Source organism: Notamacropus eugenii, chromosome 2 (genome assembly GCF_028372415.1).
Source record: "Notamacropus eugenii isolate mMacEug1 chromosome 2, mMacEug1.pri_v2, whole genome shotgun sequence".
Lineage (NCBI taxonomy): Eukaryota > Metazoa > Chordata > Mammalia > Diprotodontia > Macropodidae > Notamacropus > Notamacropus eugenii.
The window spans coordinates 297,235,149-297,249,755 of record NC_092873.1 but is presented as its reverse complement, the minus strand read 5'-3'; positions in this window follow the sequence as shown (position 1 = coordinate 297,249,755).

The following is a 14,607-nucleotide window of genomic DNA, read 5'->3' as shown; positions in this document are numbered from 1 at the left end:
CTTTTTCCCTCTCACCTCTCCCCCTTTCTCCTCCATTGAAAAAGCTTTTTCTTACCTCTTTTATGAGAGATAATTTGCCCCATTCCATTTCCCCCTTTCTCTTCCCAATATATTCCTCTCTCACTACTTAATTTTATTTTTTTAGATATCATTCTTTCCTATTCAATTTACCCTGTGCCCTTTGTCTACATATATATATATATGTATATATGTACATATATACATATATATATGCATATTATCCCTCCAACTACTCACATACTGAGAAAAGTTTCAAGAGTTAAAAATACTATCTTTCCATGTAGGAATGTAAACAGTTCAACTTTAGTAAGTTCCTTATGATATCTCTTTCCTGTTTACCTTTTCATGCTTCTCTTGATTCTTGTGTTTGAAAGTCAAATTTTCTACTCAGCTCTGGTGGTATTTTCATCAAGAATGCTTGAAAGTTCTCTATTTCATTGAATGCCCATTTTTCCCCCTGAAATATTATTATCAGTTTTGCTAGGTAGGTGATTCTTGGTTTCAATCCTAGTTCCTTTGACTTCTAGAATATCATATTCCAAGCCCTTCAGTCACTTAATGTAGAGGCTGCTAGATCTTGTGTTATTCTGATTATATTTCCACATTACTCAAATTGTTTCTTTCTGGCTGCTTGCAATATTTTCTTCTTGACCTAGGAACTCTGAAATTTGGCCACAATATTCCTAGGAGTTTCTCTTTTTCAGTCTCTTTCAGAAGATGATCAGCAGATTCTTTCAATATTTATTTTGCCCTCTGTTTCTAGAATATCTGGACAGTTTTCCTAGATAACTTCATGGAATATAATGTCTAGGCTCTTTTTTTGATCATGGCTTTCAGGTAGTCCCATAATTTTTAAATTATCTCTCCTGGATCTATTTTCTGGGTCAGTTGTTTTTCCAGTGAGATATTTCACATTGCCTTCTATTTCTTCATCCTTTTGGTTTTGTTTTGTAATTTTTTGGTTTCTCATAAAGTCATTAGCTTCCATCTGCTCCATTCTAATTTTTAAAGAACTGTTTTCTTCAGTGAACTTTTGAACCTCCTTTTCCATTTGGCTAATTCATTTTTTTAAAGAATATTTTTCCTCATTGACTTTTTGGACCTTTTTTGCCATTTGGGTTAGTCTATTTTTAAAGGTGTTATTTTCTTGAGCATTTTTTTGGATCTCCTTTAGTAAGCTGTTGACTTGCTTTTCATGATTTTTTTTGTATCACCTTCATTTCTCTTCCCAATTTTTCCTCCATTTCTCTTACTTGATTTTCAAAATCCTTTTTGAGCTCTTCCATAACCTGAGACCATTGCAAATTTTTTTTGGAGGTTTTCAATGCAGAAGTATTGACTATTATGTCTTCTTCTGATGGTATACATTGTTCTTCTTCATCTGCAAGGATTCAAGAAAATACCTGTTCACCAAGAAGGTAACCTTCTATAGTCTTAATTTTTTTTTTCCTTTTTTGGGCATTTTCCCAGTCATTGACTTTTGAGTCCTTTGTGAAGTAGAGGGTATACTCTGGGGATGTATAAATTCTCAGTTCCTCCAAGGTGGCACAATCAAGGGAGAGGACTTTACTCCTCTCCTGGCCTGTGCTCTGGTCTGGGAGCAGCCACAAGCACTCTTGTGCTCAGGATCTGTGAGTAGGATTTCCTGTCTAGAGCCTCAACCAGCTCTACCAGCTAGTGCTCCTCCTCACTCCAGGACCACCACTAAGGGCTGAGATCCAGATCAGTGACTCAAATCCTCTGGGTCTTTAGGTGGAGGACTCCAAAAATGTATGCTGGAGCCACCTGGGGCTGGGACTTGCGTAGGACTCTACTCCCTTTTCACCCAGGTGAAAGAGCTTTCTCACTGAACTTTGAAGCTGTCTTTGGCATTTGTGGGTTGAGAAATCCAGGAACTGCAACTGCTGCCTGTGATTCTATGACCTGAAGCCTGCTCTGGTCCTGTTCATGGTGCACAGTATGGCCAAAGCTGGGCTGCACTCTGCTCAGAGCCTGGTGTGATAGACCTTTCCTGTCAGCCTTCCAGGCTGTCTTGGGCTGGAAATCTCTTTCACTCTCATTTTGTGCCTTCTGCTGTTCTAGAATTTGTTTGGAGTCATAGTTCACTGGTATTTTATGGGCTATGGGAGGAGAGCTACAGCAGATCTGTCTTTCTTCTCAGCTATCTTGGCTCCACCCCGGGTTGACTCTTAAGGAGCCTAAGCATTTGTAACGCTTGTATTAACAACTGGGCCAGACAGAATCTCAGTTAGACAGAGTGTGAACTGGATTGAATAGGAACTGGATAGTGGTATTCTTGACAGTAATAAGAAAATTAGGAACAGGAGGCCTCTCCCCCAAACTTCATTCCCAATGGAAATGGAGGCAAGATCACTTACAAAATGACCCCATATGCTTTTTTTTTTTTGCATCCACAGCTCTGCTGTGTTTGAGTAAAGAGTATTTTTTGTTTGTCTGTTCCAAGAAAGTTATATGTGGACAAGGTGTTAGTTGTTTACCATTCTAGAGAAGGAAAGAAAAACAATCGGAAGAATGTATCTGTGCCCTTCAGATTATCAAGGAGTGTTCCTTGGAATAATGTAAATTTCAAGGAAGAGATGAAAAAGAAAGTGGAATCATAGAGGCAGAGGGTTAACTTGACCCAGAGACTGATGGTTAGTAAAAGGTAGCACACAGAAGGAAGGAAAGAAGAACCAGTAAATAGGGATTAGTGCTTGGCCAACATTTTATCTTCGATAGAGGCATGCTCATTAAATTTGCAGAAGACAGCAAACCCACAAGACATCCTAGTCTGATAAGGATCCATAAAGATTTTTACAAGTTAAAACATCAGATTGAATCTCCCCAGATGAAATTCAGTAGTGATAAACATCAACCTTTACACCTGGGGGCAAAGAAATTGACTTTACAAGTATAAGATGGGGAGGAAAGGGGCTAGGTAACAGTTTGTCTGAAAAGATCTGGGAGTTTTAGTGGACTGAAAACTTAACTCAACCCAGCACTGTGATCTGGTAGGCAAAAAAAAAAAAAAAAGCTGATGCAAACATGGGCTGCTGTAAATGTGGCATAGCTTCTAGGACTAAGCAGCTGGCACTACATAGAGTGCTACTGCACTCTGCCCAGGCTGGACTACTTCCAGGCATCCAGGGAATTTCATTCAATTCAGAGTGGGACATAGTTTAAGGTGGATATTAATAAGCATCAAGAGAATGGCAAGGAGGGTGGGGAAGGACCCTGAGACCATGTATAGGAGAATGAGTTGGAGAACCTGAGGATGTTTAGCTTGAATAAAACTCAGAGAGGAGTCGATAACTATCCTGAAATATTTGAAGGGTCTATGATGTTAAAGCAAGGTTAGACTTGTTCTGTTTAGGCCCAGAGGGTAGAACCAGGAACAATGGGCAGAAATCATACAAAAGTCTTTTTAAGTTTCATGCTAGAAAAAACTACTAACAAATAGGACTGATCCTAAAGTGGAAGGTGGCATGTTTCCCCATCACTGATGGTCCTTAAACAGAAGCTAGGTGACCACTTGTTAGGTTTGTTATGATGGGAGATTTCTTTCAGGTATGGGTGGAGCTGGAAAGGACCTCTGTCTGAGATTGTCTAGGAAAGGCCGACCCCTCCTTTCTGGCATTTTTTCAGATGAGAAAACAGATCCACAGAGAAGCAATGACTTGCTCAAGGTCTTTCATTGGCAGAACTGGAATTTGAACTCAGGACCTGATTCCAAATCCAGTGTTCTTTCTATATTACTATAATGCCTATGAGCTGGTGTTAATATTTCCTTGTAATTCTGTGTGAACGTTGAGAGCTAAGTAATTGATATGACATTGTCTCTTTAGAGTGGGAGCTAGACTACCCCAGAAGGAAACATCAGATGATCACATGGATGGTACAGGTACTATCAGATACAGGTGAGTAGTGGTCAAAAGAAGAGATGATATGTGGCTATCTATGACTACTTGTAGAGGGGTTTCAAAGGGACTTTGCCACCTTCACAGCAGTAAAACTTAAGCCTCATGCTAGTTGATTAAAGTAGAGACAAACATCTTTCTTCCATCTGTGTTAGAAATTAATCTTTCTTAAATAGTTTATTTTTAACAACATAAATGGATAAAGTTGATAATTCTCTTACAATAACTGAAAATAAAAGGACATTTAAGCTATACTTTGGAACTTTTCTTACTAATAGTGAATTTTTCCTGGATGTTCCATCTCCCACCTCTGTGCCTTTCCCCAAGCTAAATCCCATGCCTGGGAGGCTCTTCTCACCTCTGCCTCGTTGAAATTCTAAAATCCTTCAAGGTTACCTTCAAGTGGGACAGCTAGGTGGAGCCATAATGTACAGAGGGCCATGCTTGGAGTCAGGAAAAAGAGTCTTCGTGAGTTCAAATCTGACCCCAGATACTTACTAGCTGTGTGACACTGGACAAGTCACTTAATGCTGTTTGCCTCAGTTTTCTCATGTGTAAAGTGAGTTGCAAAAGGAAATGGCAAAGTACTCTATTATCTTTGCCAAGAAACCCCAAAATGGGGTCATGAACATTCAGATGCTAAAAACAACAGCAAGTTCAAATACCAGTTCTCCAGAAGCCTTCTCAGTTATTAATGTTCTGCCTGTCTCTCCTCAACCTCCCTTCCCTAGTTTATTGGTATTTACTTTGTATGTACAGTTATCTCTTCCACATTGTGACCTTGCCCATTGAGGTTCTGATATATCCTGGGTTGGCATAAGTAATGAAATGGAAACTTTTGGGGAGTTTTGTGGAAGGCACAGATGACATATGAAGGCTAGCAGACAACACAGACAAAGTTTAGAAACTCAGAAATTCATAAAATATGTGTATAATATCATATAATACCAACATATTTTATCTTTTAATACTGTAAACACCCCATAAATAAGAGAAGAAAATCAGACTTCCTCTCTGTTATGAAGGGAGGGTCAAAAAGTTTTACCTGGATTTTCCAGATCATGAGGGCACTGAACCCTAACCCCAGAAATGTGGAAGGGATAACTATATTATGTATTTATTTCTCAATGTGCATATTGTTTGACTCAGAATGAGAGCTCCTTGAAGGCAGGAAATATTTTGTTTCTGTCTTTGTGTCTTTCCTCCCCCCAAACTAACAGAGTTCCTGGCACATTGCATGTATTATTATTAATAATAAATTCTCACTGAGTTGACCTGGTCTAACAAAAACAACAGCAGGGTCTGTTGTCTTCCTAGGGCAAGTATCTAGGACTGGATGGAGAGTTAGTCTCCTGAGTCTTATTTAAGTTAATGATCACAGCCCGGAGAATAGTGACCATGACAATGGGGATGTGCCAGGGAAGCTATATGCCAAGGGGAATAACCTGGGGAGTGAATGCTTTGATGCTTTCATCTTTGGAAGTTTCCCTGGGTCATATTAAGGGTTAGATTCATCCTACTTTCTGTGTGGTTCTGATGGTCCTGATGGCTAGTGTTCATTCCTGACCATCCACCGGGTAGGAATGAATGGAAGACATGAATTACAAAGGAATGATCTTGCCAGGCAGGAACTCACTTTCATTGGCATAAAGCTGGAATTTCCTTTGTTATTCCAATGAGGCATTTTCCTTTCTTAAAATAGTTCACATTAAAACCTGTTGTATGTATCTGGAATGACTTGTCATAAATTTGGTTTTTCATCTTGATAAAATGAGGAAGGACCAAAAATTGAAGATTTGGAAATATAGTGTATTATGACAAATTTTGACAATATTTTGAATAAAACAATCAAATCAACCCAGAGCTATAAATAGGGCAGGGCAACTAAGGTTCTGGGCAGCTAGGTAACACCATAGTGCATAGCAGGCCAGGTTTGGAGTCAGGAAGACCTGAGTTCAAATTTGACCTCAGACACTTATTAGATACTAGAGTGCTTTGTCATTTCCTTCCTCAGACACTCAACCCTGTTTGCCTCAGTTTCCTTATCTGTAAAATGAGCTGGAAAAGGAAATAGCAAACCACTCCAGTATCTTTGCCAAGAAAACCCCAAATGGAGTCACTAATAGTTCAGCAACAACTAAAGTTCTCTCCAAGGTGCTAAAATTTAGAGGGTGTTGATAGTACTAATGGTCCTGACTTTTAAAGACTTGGAAAGGAGGTCATGAGCCACTTATTTCAACTCCCTCATATTATAGATGAGGAAACTGAGGCTTAGAAAAATTAAGATCACAAATGTAGTAAGTTTCATAGTCAAGATTCGATCCCAGGTCTTCTGACTCCAAATCTGATACTCTTTTCCTGCACCATGTGACTTCCAAAAGCAGCATAGGAACAACTAGATTAAGCACCTTGTTAGCAAGTACAGTTAGTTTAATTTACTAGAGGGTTGGTTGAATAGGTGGGGGCAAGTCCAGTAGGTATGCTGGTAAATGTTTACTAACCAGCTGTCCTCCCTTCCAAATTATAGTTCATGACACACTTCTAAGTTTAATCTTCATTATTTTCTCCATCACTTTTTTGACTTTAGACAGTCAACAAAACAATACATCAAACTCTGTTTGGCAGCTGTTAGATGATCTTCAAGGTGTAAATACTCAGTGAAAATTAAACAACTGGCTGTTGTCAGCCACTTTGAGCTGAGTCTAGCACAACTTTGGGACACTACAACCTCCAGGTGAATTTCTTCTTAAGTAGAAGCCACCCACTAGTAGTGCCATGTTATCTTAGCATCTGCCATATCTCTCTAATACTTCTCTTTCTCTTCTGTCATCATTACTCTGCTGGTGGGTCAGCCTGTCTTGAGTCTTTCTTTGTGCCAATACAAAATACAAAATACCCCCCCTTTTATTGGCATTCATAATTTTTCATAATCCAGCCCCTTCCTACCTTTCCTGTCTTCTTACACCTTACTCCCCAACTGGTATTCTTTGAGTCAGTGACACTGGCCTTCTGGCTGTTTCATGAACAAGACACTCCATCTCTTGACTTTAGACATTTTTCCTGTCTGTTTCCCATGCTTGGAATGTTCTCCCTCCTTTCTCTATCATCACTAATTCTCTGGCTTCTATTAAGTCTCAGCTAAAATCTCATCTTCTACAGGAAACCTTTCTCAACCCCACTTAATTCTAGGACCTTTTTGAATTGGTTTTGATCTATTCTGTACATAGCTTGTTTGTACATATTTGATTGTGAGCTCTTTAAACTGTTTTTTACCTCTTTTTGTATCCCTAGAACCTAGCACATATCAATAGTACCTTACACATATTAGGCATTGTTTAGTTGGTTCAGTTGTGTTCAAGTCTTCATGATGCCATTTGGGATTTCCTTGGCAAAGATACTGGAAAGGTTTGCTGTTTCCTTCTTCAACTCATTTTACAGATGAGGAAACTGAAGCAAATAAGGTTAACTTGCCCAGGGTCACACAGCTAATAAGAGTCTGAGGCCAGATTTGAACCCAGGAAATTGAGTCCTCTCCAGACCTGGCACTCTATCCAGTTTGTCACCTTGTTGTTGTGTTTGTCCTTCGTTGCCAAAGAAGACCCAACTGACTGACTCCACTGCTGCCTACTGGATTCCTATTCTATTTTAAGTATATGTATTCATGCTGCCTACAGCAGTGCCTTTTATATAATAGGTAGCTAAGGAAAATTTTTCTCTTTGTCATTTTGCATATATACTATTTCAGGTATAAGCTTAAGAAAGTCTCTATTTGGAACTTTAGCATCCTTAAAAATCCATCCACAGCATTAGAAATCATTTTCTGTGACTTAAGTGGCCAAATATAGTGATCCTACTGACCCAAATTTGCATTGCTGTTACCTATTTGACAGTGGTGGAAAGACAACAGGTGTTGAATGCCATTGCTCTGTGATAATAATTTTGTCTCTGTCCCTGGTGCTGGAACTGAGCAGTTATAAATGTCATCACTTCTAGAAAACCAAGCTAAGTAACAGACTCTTTAAATTCTGTACACAAACTGACTAATGAAGAGAAAGGGCTGCTTGGCAATAAGAATAGTCCTAATCAAAGTTATCCATTTTGCATTTCATAATGCATTCTATCTCTCCTTTAGTAAAGAATTCTTCCCTTCTCCATAGATCAGATAAACATAGCATAGCATGACTATAGTGAAAATATACTCAATAGGAAAGTATATGTAGAATCTATACAGAATTGTATGCAGTCGTGGGGAGGGAGGGGGGGAGTGGGGGGTAGGTGGGGGGGATAAAATCACAATTGTATGGCAGTGACTGTTAAACATTACAAAATAAAAAAAAAAAATAAGAATAGTCCTAAAACAGAACCATTTTCTTTTCTGCTGGGAAATGAAAAATGTATTTATTACCTGGATTGTCAAGCAGTTGTTTCAGTCACACTTGGGAGCAAGACTGGAATTTTGCTGATGATCTCATCATGAGACAATCACATCTATCCTTACGCCTTTCTCTCTAAGGGGGGGAGGGGAAATGTGACAGACAAATGATGAATTTTTGACTGTGCCATATAGACTTGCCCTAAGTTTGTAATGTTCTACATTTCCCTTTTATAGTTTATGTTGGATGGATTGATAAAATCATAGCATGCCCGAACTGGAAATGACACAGGGTTTTCCAAGGCCAATTACTTCTGTTTGATACCTTAGAACTGAAAGGTCCCTTCAACGTCTTGATGTCCTCCTCATTTGAGAGATGGGGAAACTGAGGCCCAGAGAGAAATGAACTGCCTTATCTGAGATCAAATAACTAGTTACTGACAGAAATGAAACAAATCAAGCCTTCTGACTCTAGTTGAGTCTCTACCTCTTTCTGTTTTGATTCACACCTATTTTAAGTCTACACTTGGCTTCTACCTCTTCCTTTTTTGTTGTTGTTATCAGTTGTTCTTATTCACCTTCAAATATAGGAAATACATAAGAGACTTCAGTGTCAGACTTTGTCAGTATGTTGATTAATTTTGTAACTTTTTCTCCTTTTAAAAATTCATTGTTATAAAGGATGACTCTCTGGGATGGGTAGGGGCACAGATGCATCGTGATTTAAAAACAAAAGGGTTTTGTCTCCTCTTATAATGTAAGGTTCATCCTTTCTTTCCAAGTCTTTTGTTTTGTCTTTTTTCCTCTTTCTTCAATTACAATGCATACCTCTGGCAGTGGCATTTTGTGGTAAATGTTTAACAATCAGCTGTCCAAAAGAAATGTCGTATAACATACTTTTAAGTTTAATCTGCATCATTTCTCTCTCTCTCTCTCTACTGTTTTGGCTTTTCCTTACCTCTCATTCGGTGTTATTTGATAATTTTAAATCTAATTCTATTTAATTCAACAAATACATACAAAGCATTTATTATGTGCAAAGTATTTTGATATGTACTAGAGGAGATACAAAGTTGGTTTGTTTTTTTACAATCCTCGTTTGTCCAGTTATACACTTTACAATCTACAAAGGCGAAAGACACTTATACAGCTAACTATATGATACAATAAGAGTTCTTCAGGTATACCATATTTCTTCAGCCTCCTTATGGTTCTAGATGATGCTGAATGCTATTTCTCATCCTCTCAAGAGAGTGAAATCATTTCACTTTCTTTTAACAGACTTGTTCTTAATGATGGTGCCTGGGGACAAGCTATTCCATTTCCCAATTTTTCCAATTGAAATATCACGTAAATCGTTCCACTTATATTTTGCTCTGATGTCAAGAGAGATTGATTTGTTTCCTTTCAAAACTGGAGCTTCTGGGAAGGTGGACCTCCCCAGTGCATTCTCTATTAAAATAGGCAGTAATAATAATTCTTCTACTGACCTCTAACACAGTACCCCTCCCTCCCCTCACACACATTACTGCAATACCATGTTCAATGCAACTTAACAAATATTTATTAAGGACCTACTGTGTGCAAGGGACTTCTCACTGTGTTCTCAGATATTAAAAGTAGTAGAGTACAGTAGAGAAAGCAATATACCTGCATTCAGGAAAACCCAGGTTCAAATTCTGCCTTAAACAGTAGCTAGACAAGTCACCCAACCTCTTTCTTTTTCTATTTCCTCACGTAAATTGTAAAATTATGGGGTTGGACTCAATGACTTCTACTTTGGGAGCCCTTGTCCCCTGCTGCCTCTGCTGCTGCCTCCCGAGGGGGCCTGAGTTATGGGGACACCCCGCTCCCCTATCGACCAGCCAAAGAGACCCTCTCACTGACCTTCAGCACCTGTGGGTGGAGGGACCTGTGTGACAGCTGGAGATTCTGTCCCTGAAGCCTGCTTGGATCTGCTCCTCTCGGTGCCCCATGGCCAAGGCAGGGCTGGGCTCTGCTCCGGGTCGGTACGTGACAGACCTTTCGCGTCAGGTTTTCAGGTCTCTCTGGAACAGAAATCTCCTCCATTCCGTTGTTCTGTGGCTTCTGCTGCTCCCGAATTTGTTGGGAGTTCTTCTTTACAGGTATTTTATGGGCTGTGGGTTTCGGAGCTAGAATATGTGTGTCTTTCTACTCTGCCATCTTGGCTCCTGCCCTGGACTCAATGACTTCTAAAGTCTCTTCTGCTTCTAAATCTATGATTCTATAAACTCTCCTTGTGATTATCTTAAGACTTCCTTTAACAAAACTATGAGCCCAGTTTCTGGGACTTGGTTTCCTCTCATTCTCCTTTTCTCTGCTAAAATCTTACTCCAATGCTTTGCTGTGGTGTGTGAATGACCTCACATTTTTGGAAGGCTGTGCTGGCAGAGAGCAAACTCCAGAAGAGTCTATTAAGTGAAAAAGGCTTCCAAGATGGACAGACAAATGACAGACTTGTCATTCCAGGCCCAGACTCTGTACCTTCTAGTCAGAACACACACTCTTCTGGTATAACCTTTGAGAATCCAATATTCCCTGAATGCTACCCTGAGACACTGGGGTAGAACTGTCACCATGGCCTAGCATGTCATAGATGCTTAATTAATGCTTATTGAACTGAATTGAATCTGAAGACCAAACTAGCAAAGTGTGGGGAAACTCAGATGCCTAAGGATGGTTCCTTTTGTTGTTGGTGACATCATAGCAATTTATGAACACTGAGGGGTAGAGTGACAGAGATCTATGTCTGTGGAGGGAGAACCCACTCCATGGAAAACTGTAACTCTTGAAGTAGTAGAGTCCCACATTGCTAGGACAATCTTCAGTACAGCAACATCAAAAAGAGCTCTTGAGCCAAAGTCCAGGCTAAAATACTACCTCTCTCCCAGATTAGACTATATATTAGGCCTCTTTCCTCAGATACACAATCGTGTGTGTATTGCTGGCAGAAGAAGGCATAGCAAACCATGGTTTGTTAATCTCTTCATAATCCTTCTACAAACCATACATCTATTGTGCCTTTCCAAAACCTCTCTGTGTCTTAACCCTAGAATAGCGTTCCACTTATACTTAAGTATTAAATAGGAAACCATCTCCAGTCATCCTGATCCATATCTGACCACTGGACCCAAATGTCTTTGGAAGAGAAAGTGAGGCTGGTGACCTTGCACAGTCCTCCCTCATTCACATCCCATTCACTTGCCAGTCATGGCATCATCTTCCTGATGTCATGATCATCTTTGAGAACAAATGACAAACAACACATATTCAATAACTATCTAAGTAGTCTGGCTTTTTAGAAATGAATTTGAATGGTAAATGTAAATGATTGGGAGCTAGATGGTGCAATGGATAGAACAATGGGCCTGGAGTCAAGAAGACCTGGGTTCACATTTGGCACTAGCTGTGTTACTCCAGGCAAATCACTTAACCTCTTTTTCTTCATCTCTAAAATGGGGATGATATTAATACCTACATCCCAGGGCTTTGGGGAGAATCAAATGAGATAATATTTATGAAGTCCTATGCAAACCTTAAAGTTCTATCCTAAAGCTAGGTACTAAGGTCTAGCTAGAGTAAACACAGCTCACCTCTGGTCCTTAAATAGTCAGACCAATTTTTCCTAAGAGGGAGTTTAATTAACAGATAATGATGATGCACTTTGCAAATATAAATATAATAAAAGTGAAAAGCAATAACTTATCTATAAGTAATTACTTATGAGTATATTACTTACTTGTGTAAGTATATTATTTACTTATAAGTAATTACTTATATGTTAGGTGCCACAGTGGATAGAATGCTGGGTCTGGAGTCAAGAAGACCTGAGTTTAAATCCAACCTGAAACACTTAACTGTGTGACTCTGGGCAAGTAACTTAACCCTGTTTGCTTCAGTTTCTTCAATTGTAAAATAAGCTATAGAAGGAAATGGCAAATCACTCTACTGTCTTTTACTATGAAAACCCAAATGGGGTCATGAAGACTATGATGTGACTGAAATTACTGAACAACAACAAAATAATAATAACTTACCTATAGATATTTAACCATGGTCATGACATTAAAATTTTTTTATTTCCCAAATATGTATTGATTTTTAAAATATTCTTTTTTTTAAAAATTTTGAGATCCCAATTTTCTCCCTTCCTCCTACCCCTTCAGAAGGTATGCAATATGATATTGATTATGCATGTTAAGTCATGCAAAACATATTTCCATATTAGCTGGGTTCAAAAAGAAAACACACACACACACACACACACACACAAAGAAAAATAAAGGAAAATATAAAAGTATGCTTCAGTCTGCACTCAGAGTTCATCCTCTCTCTCTCTGGAGGTGATCACATTTTTTATCATGGGTTGGAATCATTGGAATTATCTTGGATTGTTGTCCTGATTAGGGTTGGTAAGTCTTTCACAGCTGATCATCTTTCCAATATTGTAATTACTGGGTACAATGGTCTCCTGGTTCTGCCCACCATGAGACTTTCTAGAGGATGTTAGCTAAATCTGTTTTTCTCATTGCCAAGGGTTCTGGAAATTTCCTCTCTGAGTCAATCTAAATATAAACCTACCCCCATCTTTGTATTAGACCATCAAGGTCTTAGTTTCATTTGCATCACTGAAGCTTATGTAACCAATTATATGAAAAAGTTGCTGTGCTTGTCAGAGGGATCCTTGGCCCCTGAGAAGCCTTGGATCCCATTTATGGTCAATTACTAGCATTGCTAATCAATTGATCCTGCTTTTTATTTTTTTTATCAAATGGTGCATTCTTACCTCCTCAAAGCTTGGATCTATGAGTTTATCAAACTCTATGACCACTTTGTTTCTTAGCAAGTATCAGGTTGTTTTCATGATTATTATTTTATAATATAATTTGAAATGTAGTACTGCTAGCTGGCCCTGGCATGATGAGAGAGAGTGTACTGGTACAGTGGAAAGAGTCATGGATTTGGATACTTACTTGTCTTTGTATCTGCAGTGTTTAGCCCAGTGCCTGACACATAGGAAGTATTCAGTAAATGCTCCAACTATCTATTATCTGTCTATCTTCCTATTGATGAAAGGATTAGTTGAAAGAGATATTTACCCTAGAGAAGAAAAGACCGAAGAACAGTATGATAGCTGTGTTCAATACTGAAGGGATATGTGGGGGAGAAAGAATTCAGACTTGTGATTCTTGGCCCAGAAGGCAGAATTCAGAACAATATTTAGAAGTTGTAATGAGGCAGATTTAGGCCTGACATGAGAAAAATTTTTTAAGAATTAGAGTTTCTTTGACCCAGCAATACCACTTCTAGGGCTGTATCTCAAAGAGATCATAAAAATGGAAAAAAGGACTCACATGTACAAAAATATTTATTGCAGCTCTTTTTGTGGTGGTCAAAAACTGGAAGTCAAGGGATGCCCATCAATTGGGGAATGGCTAAACAAGTTGTGGTGGTATATAAATGCAATGGAATATTATTGTGCTCTAAGAAATGATGAATAGGTGGCCTTCAGAAAATCCTGGAAAGATTTATATGAGCTGATGCTGAGAAAAGCGAGCAGAACCAGGAAAACATTATACACAGTAATAGCTACAGTGAGTGAGTACTGATTTTGATGGATTTAGCCTTTCTCAGCAATGCAAGGACCTAAAACATTTCCAAAGGACTCATGATGCAAAATGCCACCCACAGCTACAGAAAGGACTATGGAGTTGGAATGCAGAATGAAGAAGACTATTTTCTCTTTTGTTATGTTTTGTTCTTCTCATGATGTCTCTCATTCACTACAACTCTTCTATGCAACATGACTAATGTGAAAATGTGTTTAATGGGAACGTATACGTAGAACCCATAAAAGATTGCATGTCCTCTGGGGTAGAGAGTTGGGAGGGAGGGGGAGAAAATTTAAAACTTACAGAAGTGAATATTGTCAACTGAAAACAAATAAATTAATAAATTAAAAAAAAGAATTAGAGTTATTCAGAAGTGGAATGGGATGTCTTAGGACAAAGTTATGCTCTGGATCTGAGTAATGGGTTTTTTCGTAGTAGAGAGCAGATCTAATTCCGCTTAGATTCAGAGAATCCATCTGAAACTGATGGATGGAAGTTACAGAGGGGTCAAGTTCAGCTCAATGAGAGAAAAAAGCTACCTAATGATTATAGCTGTCCAAAAGTAGAATGGTTTGCTTTGGTATATTATAATTTCCTTACTCATGGTCTTCAGGTGCAGGCTTGAGTACTATTGCTTGGAGATATTATAAAGGGAAATCATAAT